Consider the following 15,964-nt stretch of genomic DNA (forward strand, 5'->3'; position numbering starts at 1 on the left):
GAACCAATGTGGAGCCGCTTCGGGCTCGCTAGGACTGCGATTAGCCATCAACTCTTTCCCATTCTGGGAGCCTCCTGGGCGTCCCCCTCCCTCCTCCGGAGGGGTGAGGTGGGCTTCCAGCCTCCCGCTCTTCACGCGGCCCCGTTTAATGGGCAGGTAATTTTCTCGGTGAGTGATTTCATGGAAGCCCTTCCTAATTATTCATCGCTCCGTCTGCCGGAGCTGCACAAGAGCTTTTCTACAAAAAAAAGATGATCTTCCAGGACCCCGGGCACAGCCTCATTACCTGTTAAAAATCACACACACACACACACACACACACACACACACACACACACACACACACACACTTCACCTTTTACCAGAAGGAAGCTGGCCAACAGGGAGAGTAGGAGAGGGGTTGAAGTACCTATTGGAGCAGAAAGGTTTTGAGTACATATATCCTAGATGGTTGTAAGTGAACCCATCCACATACACACACACAGACACACACACAGACACAGACACACACAGACACACACACAGACACACACACACACACACACACACACACACACACACAACTGTGGGTGTAGGGGAGAGAGTATCTCTAACCTCTTCCGGCTTGTTTTAGCTAAGATCTATGGCTAACTACAGAATCCCCAAGAGAAAAGAGGGGGAAGGATTGGCATCCGGCTAATGTTGCTTGGATGCCTTCTGACCTCTCAACACTCACTGACCATAATTCGGGACCTTGTGATAAAAGAGTCCGGTAGAAGACTCTAGGAATGGAGGAGGTCGAGGATCAAAAGACTTGGAGGAAGTGGTTTTCTAGAGCCTTCGCTCGTTTTAGGACCTCTAAAAGGAAATTCGGAAAGTGGGCTCTGATTTAGGAGTGCTGATAACTCAACTAGGCTAACAGGAGCTCGAGCGGAATTTCAGTCCAAACACGATAAAAGGGAATACATTCCAAGCAAAAACTACGGAATGCGTGCTATTAGGACTGGAGATAGTTAAGGAAGGCCACTCTAAATCAGATACCTGCCACTGTCTAAGGTACCCTGACATGGCCATTGTGGCCGGACCCACGTGTGATCAAAAGCTTTGCTTGGTAGCTGTTTGATGATTATTCAGGTGATTATAAAAGCGCCTGACAGGGACTCACTCAGGTCCCTGAGCAAAGCTAGCCTCTGCTTGGCGAATCTTTAGTTCCCCCTACTGGAAAATATTAGGAAAGAAACTGTGTTTGAGGACACTGGAGGAGTCTTTTGTTTGCTGGGATGTGTTTTGGTGCCTCCACTGAACTTAGTTCTCCTTTGCTTATAATGAGAAATGGAATGTTTTCCCCCAAAATGGCCAACGACATTTAAGCAAGCAATTAGGAGCGTTCTCTTGGCATTCCAGAAGGCTCCTTGATGGTGGCAATAAAACTGTCGTCCGTCAAAGGACTGAACTAAGCCACACGTCTCATGAAGCATCAAGTCATTTTAAGATTTTTAAAGTACTCTCTTTAGCCATATGGCTAAAGAGTGTACGTCAAAACTGCTAAATTCTTCAAGTATTGACTCTGAATTAGCATCGTAAGGAAAAAGAAAAAATTGTTAACAAGAAACAAGTTTATGTGTTGTAATTCAGCACCACCTCAAGACAAGAGTTCTGGGTTTGGTAACGCCATGAAAGAGAAAACTCCAAAAATGTCCTGGATTAACATCTACTGCCTCTTCAGGTTGCCCTAAAATAGTTGGTGACTATTTAAAACTTGTGACTTGGACATTGTACTAGGTTTTAAGTCAATTTTTGAAAGAAAAAAAAAACTCTTTTTCTTCTACCCAAGAAATACCTCCTCTAATCTCAAACAAATTATATTGCTCTTGGATTCAAAACTTTTATCTTTCCAGCAAAAACAAGTTCCGTAATAATATTCTGCAAGAATTAGTCATCAAATAAGCTAATGAGACTTTTAATTTTAAAGGAGATCTGGGAAAAGAGACCCACACATTCTGTTCAGGAGTTTTCTTCTGGTTTTTAACTACTTTTCTATTGCAAGAGCATTTCTTTAAATGACCTATACAACCATTTGAAACTGTTCAGAATGAGTGTGTTTGGAGAATCAGAGAGAATGGATTGGAGAGTGCCCACCCAACAATTCCTCCTGTCTCCTAAGGTAAAAATTGCTGCATTTTATCTCACAGAAATGTATTCATATGTAGAGCATGAAAATGACTTCCACAGAGGAGTTTGAGTCAATGATTGTATCTAATAAGTCGGTTTTTACTAAACATCAGTATTTATGTTCACATATACTCTAGAAGCCACAAAACAAGGTCCATCATTTTGTATTGGTGCCTTCTTGTGTGTAATTATTTCTATTTAGAAATTAAATCTGAAGCAAAGTTATTTGATAGTGTATATTTTCTATTTTTCTTGAAGACACATTTGGAATTGATTCATAAAAGAATGCTTTGTCAAGATCATTTTTGATAATGTAATGTGCCTAAAGAAAACATGATACTATATCAATGCTATTTAAAGAAAATTTTAAGGTAATAAACAAAACTTGCACATTAAAGAAGCAACAGTAAGAGGTCCTTAGTTAGAAATTTAATGCAGATGATATTAAGGCCAAGAGAAGCAACATCATCATTTTCTGCAAGATTTCAGAGAATCTGTGCTGAAGAGAGCATATTTCAATGCTTTTAGTGAACAGCAATTTAAAGGTGGGTTATTTGCTCAAGGTATTTTTTTCTTCCTTTAGGTAAACAAAAGTCTTTAAAACCTGAGCCTTAAGGTAGAATCTGGAAAACCGATTTTTAGCATATGAAGAGGGAAAAAAGAAAAGAAAACAGAAAAAAAAACAGAAGGAAGGAAGGAAGGAAGGAAAAAGAAACTGTTTCACTTATTAAGAAACCAGTTTTAAAGTCAAAGGCTACTTATTTAAAGGCTGTTCAGATGGATTCTTTGTTCTGGGTAAAATTGCCTTAGCACACAATTTTCCCATATCAAATTTAAACAAAATATATGGGTCATTACCTACAACAAGACATCAGGCAATTAGAATAATGTGTAAAAACGCCTGACCAGACAAGAATGATTTGCTTGCTCCTGCATTATTTTTTGTTTGTTTGTTTTTCTTGTTCTATCTTTCTCCAGAAAGATTCTGAGGCAGACAAATATGAAAAAAATACTTTTCTTCTGAAAGAAGTTGGAAATTTCTGATTGCAATTAATTCATTTTGAGATGGTAATTAATACTTATATCAATAGATAGTAAATCCATCTTATATAAAAGTACTCGCATCTGTGTCTGAATAGTACTTTGGCCCACTTCACAGAGTTATTTAATGAACCTCACTTTAGTAATCTGAAATATGAGTTGTTCAAAAGATAGCAACACTTTATTTAAATATTTAAATATTTTGCCACATAATATGCCACACAGTTTCAAAAAAGAAGAATTTTTTTTCACCAGAAGTTTAAAAGTTGAAAGATGATTTTGCTCTTGATTGAAGGGTTCAGGAAGCTTTCAAAACATAATGGGTTTTGAAGTGATGAAATGTAGCAAATAGCATAGAATCCTGAGGCAGAAGAACTTCTCTTTGTATGAATACTTTAAAGAGAAAAGTACATCCGGGAGACATGAAGCTGTGGAGAGATAAACAGTGACGGCCATCTATGGTCAGTGTCATAGCTACCCTGCATGGTTTTTTGTAGAGAACCTGTGTGATAACACACAATGGGCATGCGCCTTGCCTGAGACCGTGAACGCCCGTGCTACTGCAGCACAGCTCCCAACTAAGTCGGCATCAAGATCCTTTGTTCTCCAGCCTCGCTGCCAAAGTTAGATGGTTGTTCCTTCTACCATGTGGCAGCAAATAGGAAGGTCTTCTGGAGCCCTTTCTCTGTTCCTGTGCATACTCTAAGGCCAAAGGAGCTCGCAGCATTGTACTTACAGGCAGGCACTATTTTTAACGTTCTCGAACCTGTGTATGTGCGTGCGTGCGTGCGTGCGTGCTTGCGTCTTGCGTGTGTGTGTGTGTGTGTGTGTGTGTGTGTGTGTGTGTGCGTGCGTGTGTGATTATCACAGGAAGTTATGAACCATCACTTGGTGCATTAAAAGAGAAGCAATGGAAGTTAAGGAAAGGATGAACAACACTCACTGGTGAATCTAATCTGTGTTGCTTGAGAACTCTAGGAATACGTCATGTCCCCTCTTGAGGACCCATGACCTGCTACCAGTCTCTCCAGTGCTCTGAAACATTCCCACTCCACATCATTTTAGAAGGTGTGCTGTAACAAAATGGTGGAGCAGACTTTTGTTTTTAAGTTTGAAAAGCCCCAAATGAATCGGGAGCCCTTTTAATCACCTAAAAGGATATTACGGCTCTTGGATGAGACTGAAACTTCAGTGTGTTGGTACAAGGTTTCACACAGTCACCAATAGGGAATAAAAAAAAATGAGACCCAGGAAATGACCCCTTGTTTTGTTTAAGCTAATGCCTTCATCACATATGGAAAGTTACCCACTGTTAAAATGACAAATACTCCAGAAGTAAAAATTCAATCATTGACCGTGAGAACATGAAGAGAATTCCTTTATTATTTCCTTTGTAAGGTCTCAAATCCTTATTTCTGTACAATGTCTAACCGAAGAGATAATGATACTCTTTGTGTGTGTGGGGGGGGATTCTAGTTCAATTTTGCAGAACCATGAAAATTTGATTCTTTGCTGTCCTATTTCAAATCCGCCGGCTCCAATCTGGACTTTGCATCACATTGTACCTTACATATACGCCCTGCAATCCTAAAAGGGAAAACTTATTTTGTACCCCAAACAAAATTCTGTTATTTTTTTTAAAGAACAGAGTTTCAAAGCACTAAGGAAGAACCCATTGCACCCATAGATCCTGGATTTAGACAGATCTCTTCTCAAGGGTTGCCATTCAGAGATGTATGATAATGGATCCTTCTCATTAAGAAAATGATTCATTTCCTCTCTTATGATAATATAATGGCATTTATCCAAAGGTATTTGTGATCAAATTCAATTGCCTACCACAGAAAGAACCAAGCAGTGTGGGAACAAATTCTGATTTGTTTCCAGTATCCAAAATATCTGATTTCTGCCTCATCAAGTGAACTTTGACTTTCTTTGGAATAACAGAAATTCTTATTAGAAATTATGAAATTATTTATCTAGTTTTTGTTGCTAGATACGTGCTGGAAATTTCAGCAATGTATTTTGTTTAAATTGTACATGTAGGTATGCATTCTCTTTAAGGGAGGAAAGTTCTTCACAGGATCATCTCTTAAAGCTTTGCAAGACATAGTCTGATGAAAGTAGGGAGAAAGAGGGACCTTGTCCCAGACAAGGGGGACAATGAGTCCAGACAATGAAGGCTGTTCCCTCACCGCCACATACTCCCTGCTAGAAGCACTCATACACAAAAAATAATGCACATACCAGTATAACACACACACACACACACACACACACACACACACACACACACACCATACAATATTTCTAAGCAATTTGTACAAATTGTTGCATTCCTTTAAAAGAATAGAATTGGAACTGATTAGTTCTTCACATAACTTTACCTTTTCTGTCATGTACTGATAGGGACATAAAAACTAACAGAGGAGCAAACATTAAGAATAAATAATATCAATGCAGTTGGCCCTTGATGCAAATTGGATAAGTCTCTGTCCCCCTGCCTTGCTTCCTTTTCAGTTTTCAGATGAGTCGCTCCTTATATCCATTAGCAATCTAAGATGAGAGCATGATTATTCAGTATCTCATATGTGCTATATTGAGCATGTAAATCTGTCTATGCTCTTCAGCAATCTGCCAAACATCCCATGCTAGCTCTATCCTTTAATTTCTCGTTTTTTAATAAAATTGCTCATTATGAATTTTCCCTTCAGTTAGCTGACAAACATTAGTGTTTGAGGTATAATTGATGGAGACAAGGTCAATGAAAATTATAAAGCATAATGAACAATTGAGGAGTTTGTGTTTTATTGTTGCGGTTTTCGTAGTCTGTCTCTTCAGCTGGCTTCATTCCAGGTTGTTACTTACATTTTATGTTCTTTCTCTCATCTCTACTACCCACCAAAGGAACACATTCAAAGGCATTGTACAATAAAGTTTAAGGAACATTTACAGGGTTTCTGATAGTCTATTCTTCAGCCTTTGTTTAGAAGCACAACTTAACTATCAGAGAGAGATGAAAAACTATTTTATTGTAAAGATTTCCAGATGATGCTTCACAGCGCTCATATGCACACTATTTACTGATCATTAGGAAACTTTGGTCGAATGTTAATGGAACGTTTCCACACTATTGTCCCTGCAAAGTGTGGGGATAACAAATGTGGTCTTCAACAGAGAAACAGCAGAGCAGGCTGGATCAAAACTACAGCTTGAATTCAGATCTGAATGGCTGAGCTGCACTGTCGTCTAGGTCTACCATTTTAGAGCATTAAACTGTTAAACAATGCTTCAGTACAGGCATCTGAAGGCTTTGGTCATTCCGCGCGTCTCGATCATTATAATGGATTTATGTTGAGATAACAATGTTATTTGTGAGTCAAGAATCATATCTCTTCACCTACAGGAAGCTGAATAGCCTTCTCACTTATCTAAATCATGTGACTGAGTTCTAGCCAATGGAAGAGCAGTACTTCTCTCTCTGTTCAGCTGTGACAGTGTTTGTTGTTGTCCTGACAAAATCTAGAGTCATCTGGAAGAGAAACCTCTGGGCATATTGGTGAGGGACTTGCTAAACCGGAATGGCTGAGTTGGAAGAGCACAGCCAAAGATGAGGTGGCATCCTTCCATGAGCTCAACACCCAGATGTGGTAGAAAGGTGAAAACAAGTTCAAGGCCAAAAGTCATTGACCTTGGCAGTATTGCCACTGATGTAAAGGGACCAATGGTCTCAAGCTTCTGCTGCTGGAATTTCCTTTCTTAACTCAGATGCAAAATGAACTCTTCAGCATGCTGATTTAGCACAGTATTTTCTTAGGACAATGAAACAAGTAAATAAAACACCCTTTGAGACTCCTTCTCATCTCATTGTCTCAGGAACTCTGACTTCTCTCTCATATTTAGATGACTAAATCCTATTGAAAATACTAGGCTGCAAGATGACATAACTCAAGCGAGCAGTGGTTGTATACATCAAATTCAGACCACCTTAACTTTTCTTTCCAAGACTTTAGATTGTAATAATTAAATTGCAAGTAATACCTGGGTTTTAAATATAATGTCATTTGTATTTTCTGATAAAATTTTCAGAATCAATCTTTAATATTTACTTTACTTCAGAGTATATTATCATTAACTCTGTAAGTGTGGAGTACAACTAATACAGATGAAATTCATTAAGACTCTCAACAAAGACGCTCTCCTTGCTTGGGGCAGATTATTCTGCAGCAATGTTTCTTAACATTTAAAAAAAATTGATCATCAACTCTCTAAGGAGCAGCCACATTAGGAGTGTCCATGTCACCTAGAAAGACATCCTAGATGCTATTTATTGTCAGATAGTAGAACTTCATGCATCAGGGACCTTAGGATTGGTATTAGGATTCCTATATAAAAGACTGCAGAGAAAAACCTGCACAATCTAGCAGAGGATGACACTGGAAGAACAGCATATCTGGGACTCAGAAATCAACTACTGACACTGAGTTCTTCCAGACAGACTTCCAGACAGGAGGGCAGAAAAAAAATCTTGTCATTTGAAAATCTTCATATTTGTGGTACTTTGTTCAAAACCTTCCTAGACAAGCAAGGAGTGTTTTAGGAGCTTTCCTTCCACATCACACTTTCATGTAATTTCCCCATCATTTTTCCATGTACTCTACCTGTACATGAACATAATGCATGGAGAGAAAGAGAGAGGAGAGAGAGGGGGTAGGAAGAGGGAGGCAGGCAGGGAGGGAGAAGAAGAGGGAGAGGGAGAGGAAGGTAAGCAGAGAAGGGGAGGGGGAGTGGGGAGGGGGAGGGAGAGGGAGAGGGAGAGGGAGAGAGAGAGGTGTTTTTAGTGTCCAAAAGCCATTTCCCCATCACATACAGTGAGAAAGAACATTGTGCTAATCTAACCACTCTGAGATCTCAAGTGTGGAAGTTGAGTCTAGTCTGATCTAGTTTAGTCTAGTCTTGTTTTCTCTGTTATGTTCCAATCGAGGAGTCCTACAAACCACCCTTATCCCAGCACCAAAGCTGGCAGAGCACAGACTTTCTAAACGACTGGAAGCTCCAAGGCTGCTGTAAGACTCTGTCTGGACACAAATGTTATGCTTTCTTAGGTTTCCTTGTCAAAGCAAAACATATGTTTTCCTTCACCCCCATTCACAGGTGACATTTGTGAAGTCTTTGTTGTCCTCTGTATTGTTTCACATATCCACCTTCCATAGACCCTTTCGCTTTGGAAGAAGTTATATAAATCTTTTGCTGTAGCTAGCTGAGTGATCTCAAGTGAACGGCCACCATATGCTTCTGTACTGGATTGCACAGTGCCCCCCCCAAATCATATTCACTCAGAACATCAAAATACAGTGGTATTAAAAGGTGTGGCTTTTGTATACATGACCAGTGTGGATTCATCTTAGAGTCTGACGAGCCATGAGCCTCTAATCACAGAAAATAGCAATGTTGATGCAGAGAAATCGCCGAGAAGAGTCAACAATATGAAGATGTTGCCCAGATTGGCTATAGATTGCCACAACCTAAGGAATGGCAGTCACTATCAGATACTGACAGAGACAAGGAAAAGGAGAGGGAGAGGGAGAGGGAGATTTTAGAGATTCCTCGGGGGTCATGGTTCTACCAAACATTTCTTTGGAACTTATGAATTTCTAGAACCTTGAAAGAACAAATGTCTTTTGCTCAAAGGCACTAATGTGTGTTTCTATTTCCCAACATTCTGAGGGAACCAATAGAGCCATGAGTTGTTTAGACAAATTCAAAATGAAATTATAGATTTTATTACTGACCACATTGATATATACTGAATTAGCAGTTTTAGGAAATGCTGATTAGCATTTTCGATCTACTTAATATAGCATTTGTGCATATAAGCATAGATGGATAGTTTAAATAGAAGAAAATGTTAAATTAAAAACAATGACATTATGAGGCTGTGGTTTAGCCTCTGTGGAGTTCTTGTTCAGTATATATAAGGCTCTGAATAGTATATATAGAGTTTGGGTTCCGAGTCTAGCATAACCCTCAAAATTTCATTCCCTTTCTTCAGAATGGGAAACCAAATCAACTGATAATAGAGAACTTATTTATAAATTGGTCTTTTAGACATTCATAATAATTTACCTAAGATACTAAAATGTTTATATTAATGCTTGTTATTGTGATTGCCAATGGACTCTGATTATGATTTGTTTTCTTAAATATTTATTTATAGCTTAATATTTATTTTATATAAATGTGTGTGAGAGAATATGTGTGTGTGCGTGTGCGTGTGTGTGTGTGTGTGTGTGTAAAATGGTCAAAATGTGCATGCAAGAAGAATGTCTCATGTCCCCTGGAACTGGAGTTATAGGCAGTTGTGAGCCACTGTGTGGATCCTAGAAACCAATCCTTGGCCATGCAGAAGAGTGGAAAGCACTCTTGTCCTCTGAGACGACTTTTTCCTTACCTGAAAGCTGAGTACTGCGGGCCAAACATTGGTGTTCAGCACGAGCACCGTGTTCCCCTAACCACCGAGCTGTCCCTCAGCCCCTAAAATGGATGTTTTATATTTAACCAAATACTTATTTTTTTGTGGAATTCAAACTTTAAAATAATCCTGTAACATAAAGTAGTAGAGAAATACTAAGTATATCTTATGCTTTCATGGTTATGTGGAAAAGAGAAAGGAGACCATTCAGTCTTGGATTTATTGATTAATTTTTTTTAACTGCATGCCTCTTGCAAAATGTGGTAAAGGTTATCACAGCACCAAATTTACACAACTGTCTATGGCAGTAAAGAGAAGACTTGGTTGTTTCTTCTGGTGATTTATTTAGTGCACTTTTAGACAAGAAGGCTTAACTCTCATCTTTTTATAGCCTTCCTGTTTTAAAACAAGGAAAAGCGTGGGCCAGGCCTCATGTCTGCCTCATCAACACACCAGTTTGTTTCTTCTGTGCCCTGCTAAAAACAAGAAGGAAAAGCAAGTAGTCCCGATTGTTGATTTCCATAAGTAAGGTACATTCTGCTACTGGGGCAAAGTTTTCACATATATTCTCACCCGGAGCTGAGCCCAGCTAATCATTATAATTGATAGAAAGGGATAAATACACACACACACACACACACACACACACACACACACACACACACAATCAGGTAAGGAGATGGAGAGAAAGAGAGATCCTAGAAATCTTAACTAAGGTGAAAGAGTGACACGTTATGAAGAAAGGCATTAACTTAATTCTTCGTTTTAGTCTGAAGTAGAATTTGCAGTGAGGAGGGAAATCTGCTATAGGCTGTATTTATACTATGGTACATACATAAAATTCAAAGAGCTTGAAAGAAATTAATAAATTAGATATGCTGATGAACAAGAGTACTGGGTGGGCATGGTAATGGGAGTCCTCTGCTGTACCAAATCAACATGGTAGGGACATACTGAAAAAAGGAAGAGAAAGATTCTCAATATTTTGAAAATCACCAAGATAATAAAGGAAGAAATGACAGGTATTAGATGATTTTCGAAAAGGAAACGGTGGTCTTCAAATGACCACCTGCAAACAAGACTGAACTAAAGCAAAGAGTTTTCTACGCACCAAGCCAGGAAGGAAAGACAGATATGAAATGTCAGAGGGCTTTGAGAAGTTTTTAAAGGATGTAAAATGGGTGAGAACTCTTGCAACGAATTTTGATTCATTATGTCACGAACAGGGCTCTGAGAAAAGCAAACAACAGAGTACAAGAAGCAAAGCACCCAAACCAGACACTACAACCCAATCTACTGTGTTGACTGAGTGACTTTACTCATTGTTCCCCTCCAAGAGGGGGCGTGCAAAACACTCCCAGTGCCCAAGATAAGAACCCTGTCAGTGCTCTTGGAAGGAGGAGATCTCCTGACAGTCCCCCTGGAACTTTACTTGCCACAGGACGATTGGAAGTGCGGGGAAAGCAAGCCAAACAGCAGAAAAAGAAAACTGAAGTGAGAGAAAGAAAAAGCAGGACGTGTTGGGGAAGCAGCTGCTGGATTTCCCAGAATGCATGCTGGCATGCCTTCTTGTGCTGTCACCTTGTCATCAGGACCCCCATCAGAAAGACAGATAAAGAGATTATCAACATTAATATTTGTCGGACTCACATTACTATTTCTCCATGAAATATCATTGCTGTAGCTGAGAATTAAAATTATGTTTACCCATCTCCAGAAATGCTTTTAAATGAGACTTGATGTTGACTACGTCCCTTTCCAGGGCTGATATAATTTAGGTTTTTGTAATATGAATGGTTGATAAGTAGCGACATGATTCTATTTTTCTATTTTTAGAAATCCATTAACTACTCCCAAAGAACTATTGCCTACATGCTGTTTTATGCTAAAGACAAAAGTCAATATGTATTAAATGGAGGCATGTATCTAAGGCAGGAAAAGCCCTGGGTGTGAGAATAAAAGAAAGTAGGGAGCTTGCTTATTATTTGGTTAACTCCACTACAATTTGTACTGATCACTGGTATACAATGGGGCTGAACATGTCTGAGTCCTATTTCGAGGATACTCCTTGTCTTTCTAGAGTTTATTTTCTTATCTCTAAAACTGCAACGTTTGAATAATAACCTTTGAATCTATCCCCCCAAAACTTTAGCTAAATATTCTATTATGTGTTTTGTATAGGTTGAATATATTTCCAAGTATTCCTCTCTGTAAACTATGTGTATTTCTGTATCCATCATTATTTCTGGCTTCAGAATCTATTAACAACGCTGCTGTGAGTGCTATGATATGAAGCAGTGTGTATTTTGATACTCTAGCATTGTTATATGTGGTCTACTGTTCTTATACTGTTGTTTGTTTGTTGTGTGTGAATGGCATGTATACATGTATATTCACATATGTGATTTGAGTATGAATGTTAACATATATTTCCATGCCCACACATGCAGAAGCCAAGGGAGGAAATAGGATGTCTATGCTGAACCACCTTCTGCATTTTTTCCTTGATACAGGGTTTTTCAATAACCCTGAAGGTTTATCGTTACAAGATCGCTCCATGCTTGTCTGTGTTTGACACTTAATTGTAGGTACATGTAACTATATTACTTCTTATGTGAATGCTGGAGATTTGAACTCAGTTCTTTACCCATAGGCCCAACTGTGCTTGTTTTAAAGTGACACTATCCAAATGTGAGAAAATGGTAGAATCTTCTCTGTTGGGCTAAGTGTTTACACTATAACAGGTCTTCACTCTTCATAGTAGATTCATAACATTCTGTCAGAAAACTACACCTGTCTCATGCTAAAGTCACAATCATAAAGATCAGAGTTTAGCCCTAGACACAGATGCAGAAATCCCATAAAGATAGATCAATAAAAAAGACCAAAGGATGGAAGAACTCATAAGAATTCATACAGTTTAGGACTAATAAAGATGTGTGCTGTTATCTGCCACTTTAACCATTTAATTTGTCAATAGACTTGATGATGGTGACCCCGGGGAACACAGTCTTTTACAGTTGATCAAGAATTGAAACGAGTGGCCACCCAGCAGTATTTTATTCCCCTATCCTATTGTGGGATTGCTTCCTTATCAAGTACCTCTTACAAAACAGAGCTGTAAACCACCCACGTGAAATCAGCAGTGATGGGGATGTCCGTTGAGGAATGATACAGAGATTTACATGGGCATCTTTGGCAAGTGCTCTGGGGATTGATACTTGTTAATCTCCAAGTGCCAAGACTACAAGCCCTCCCATCATTACCCACAACCCCATTCTAAACCAGCTCAGTACAAATGATACCACCCAGGAGACTTCTTCTAAGAGACTTGCAAAGATTCCGTGTGGTCATTTGCATTTCAAAAGAAATTCACATATATCAAGAATCTTTTGTCTGACCTTATGCCATCCCCCTTTTTGTTCTGCACAGAGCAATTTGTCTATTGGTGGAGAAACTTGTTAGATAGCGTGTTAACTAAACTTCCAAGCCACTGCAGAACATAATGTTGGTATTGCCCAGAAAGTAAATTCATATTTAAATAAGTTTCACTCAAGAAACTGCAAAAAAAAAGTTCCACTAATTTAATTACTGTTGTCAGTGAGGAAACATTCTATTACATCTTTTTTGTAAGGTCAAGCGAAATAAAAGTCTTATAAAAGGAGACCATTTGAGATGAGGATAAGATCTGATGGCAGACTTAAGTACTTATTAGGAAATAGATGTCAAAAAAAACACCTAAATCTCAGGAGGCAAAGGACACCAGTTGACCTCACATGTGACACAACAAAAATGAAAAGAGGTAGCTTTTTAATGTCACCAAACCTTTGTGCTTGAAGTTTATGGCTACTTTCTTTGGATGTAACTACAGCACAAGCTGAAGGGTCACATGCTGTCTCCTAGTGTCATGCTTTTTACAGAAGACAAACTAAATTGATTTACCTCCAAAGAAAAGACCATTGTCAAAAACAAAAGGGAACGAAAAGTACCCTCCAAGAGGCAAAAAGGGTAGAGAAAAGGTAAAAGTATTGATTACTGCACTGATGTTCCAGTGCAGTTCCATTTCTTTTTGGGGTCCCTGAATCCCAACACATGTCTGTGTCTTGTAATACAGCGTGAACTCACAAATTCAAAACAAAACCATGAATTTGGGATAAGGAGGAAACATAAACAGGTTCCCAGGCAGAAATATAAAATTCGTGTTCTAGAAACAAGTCTTAAATGAATTTTCTGTTTAATTATATCATGATTATTCGAAATGTGACCCAGGACAAATTAACCATACCAGATTCTAACATTTAATCCAGTTTATTAGTGTAGAGTTCAAAATCTTTAACTCTTGTTTTTTTTTCCCTCAATGCAGTTGTTTCTATCAATTTGTAATTCTGGCATTTACTTGGAAGTTTGTCATTCTCACTAAAGGCTGGATTGTGGTATTATGTATGCTACTATGTAAATTATCAATGGTTGTTTTCAGGATTCTATATAGTTTTACCTGCAGTTAGTAACACAACCAACTGATATTTAAAAATATGGCATAAGGGCATTTATGTGCACAGTGTAAAATTATAACAGAATGTATTGATTAAATTGAGGTAAATGCTATTTCCTTCTTCTTATCGTTTCTTTATATTTTGAGCCTGGAAGCAGCTCTTTCCTAATTTATCCATAAACTATACAAGAGGTTATGTGAAATATAATCACTCATAAAGTACCGTGAGACACTAGAATGTAATACTTTTTCTAAATAAGTCAACCTCAGATATCTTCCTCCCAAAGAAGCTAAAATTGTTGGTCTTAAGATAGGATGTTGGTTTCTAGAAGTCGATAAGAACAGGAGTAAAGCAAACACAGAGAGCCATCTTCAACAGAGTCGCTACTTGGGTTTGATACATCCCAGCTCAATGCTACACTGGCTTCTTACTTGACACTAAAATTGAAAACAAAACAAATGTAATATTTAAGGGAGTTCCATCTCTTGTCTTGACAATCTCTGGTACCCTTCCTGTATCATTTTCCAGGAGATCCTCCTTAGAACTGTCTAAGGCCATCCTTTGACCAGTGGTGAAATATTAAAACAATACTCTGGCTATTAAAACTCAGAACTTGATATGTAAATACCTAATCAATCTCTTAAACAGCTATTTTAGATCAGCCATAAAACCTAAATGAAGAATGTTCTTATTATCTCCAACTTGCCAGTCATGTATTTGTCACATGTAGACGTTGTGCACAATAAATATGAATTTTAAGGATCACAGAAAGTACTACATTAATGCCATATTTTTCTAACCTGAGCATTAAAGTTATTAAATATTACCTATACCTACTATATTCTTAATTTTCAAATAAAATATGTATAAGACAATTTATTGTTCAAATTTATATTCCTTATGTAATATGCATAAGGAATATGTTGTATAGTAACCCAACAGGCTCACCAAATTAAACAAAAGTATTTTCCATGAGAATTTGATCATTGTAACAGCTTCTAATTTCTTCACTCTAATTGTTTCTTATATTTGAATATAATATATATATATGTATATATGGCAAATTTTAATTGATAACAAGGTAACTGATCTCTTTTAAATTTTTAGTAAGATGCTATATCTTTTAATCAGTCTTTCAATTCATTGAGCTCTAAAATTACTAAATCCATTTTAAGAATAAAAAGTCATGACAAATACAGAGACAGATGCCCGCAGTCAACTGAACTAAGAACAAGGTTCCCATTGGAAGAGTTAGAGAAAGGATTGAAGGAGCTGAAGGGACTTGCAACCCCATAAGAACAACAATGCCAACAAACCAGAGCTCCCAGGGACTAAACCACTACCCAAAGATTACACATGGACAGACCCATGGCTCCAGCTGCATATGTAGCAGAGGATGGCCTTTTTAGGCACCAATGGGAGAAAAATCCCTTGTTCCTGCCAAAGCTGGACACCCCCCCCCCATTGTAAGGGAATGTCAGGGAGAGGAGGTGGGAAGGGGTGTGTGTTGGGGAGGAAAAACACCCTCGTAGAAAAAGGGGGAGGAGGCATGGGATAGGAGGGTTATGGATGGGAAAACGGAAAAGGGAATAACATTTGAAATGCAAATAAAAAATATCCAATAGAAAAAAGGGCATTGAATTCTTGAACGTTATACAAACCTCAGCCAGTCATAAATATCTCAACATTTGTTGCAACCATTACAGCCTATTTGATACTTCAATATGACATTAATTTTCTAATCTCTTATTCAGTTCACTTTCTAGCACTTTCAGGGAGAAGACAAAAAGAATGGTTTCTATAATTG

At 38.2% G+C, this 15,964-nt stretch overlaps 1 protein-coding gene across 31 annotated transcripts in view; it reads right to left on the reverse strand.

Annotated features, from left to right (window-relative positions):
- Positions 1-15,964, reverse strand: part of Robo2 (roundabout guidance receptor 2) — a 1,567,832-nt gene that overhangs the window by 510,791 nt on the left and 1,041,077 nt on the right. The gene's annotated exons all lie outside the window — the stretch shown is intronic.

The sequence above is a fragment of the Rattus norvegicus genome, chromosome 11 (genome assembly GCF_036323735.1).
Source record: "Rattus norvegicus strain BN/NHsdMcwi chromosome 11, GRCr8, whole genome shotgun sequence".
NCBI lineage: Eukaryota > Metazoa > Chordata > Mammalia > Rodentia > Muridae > Rattus > Rattus norvegicus.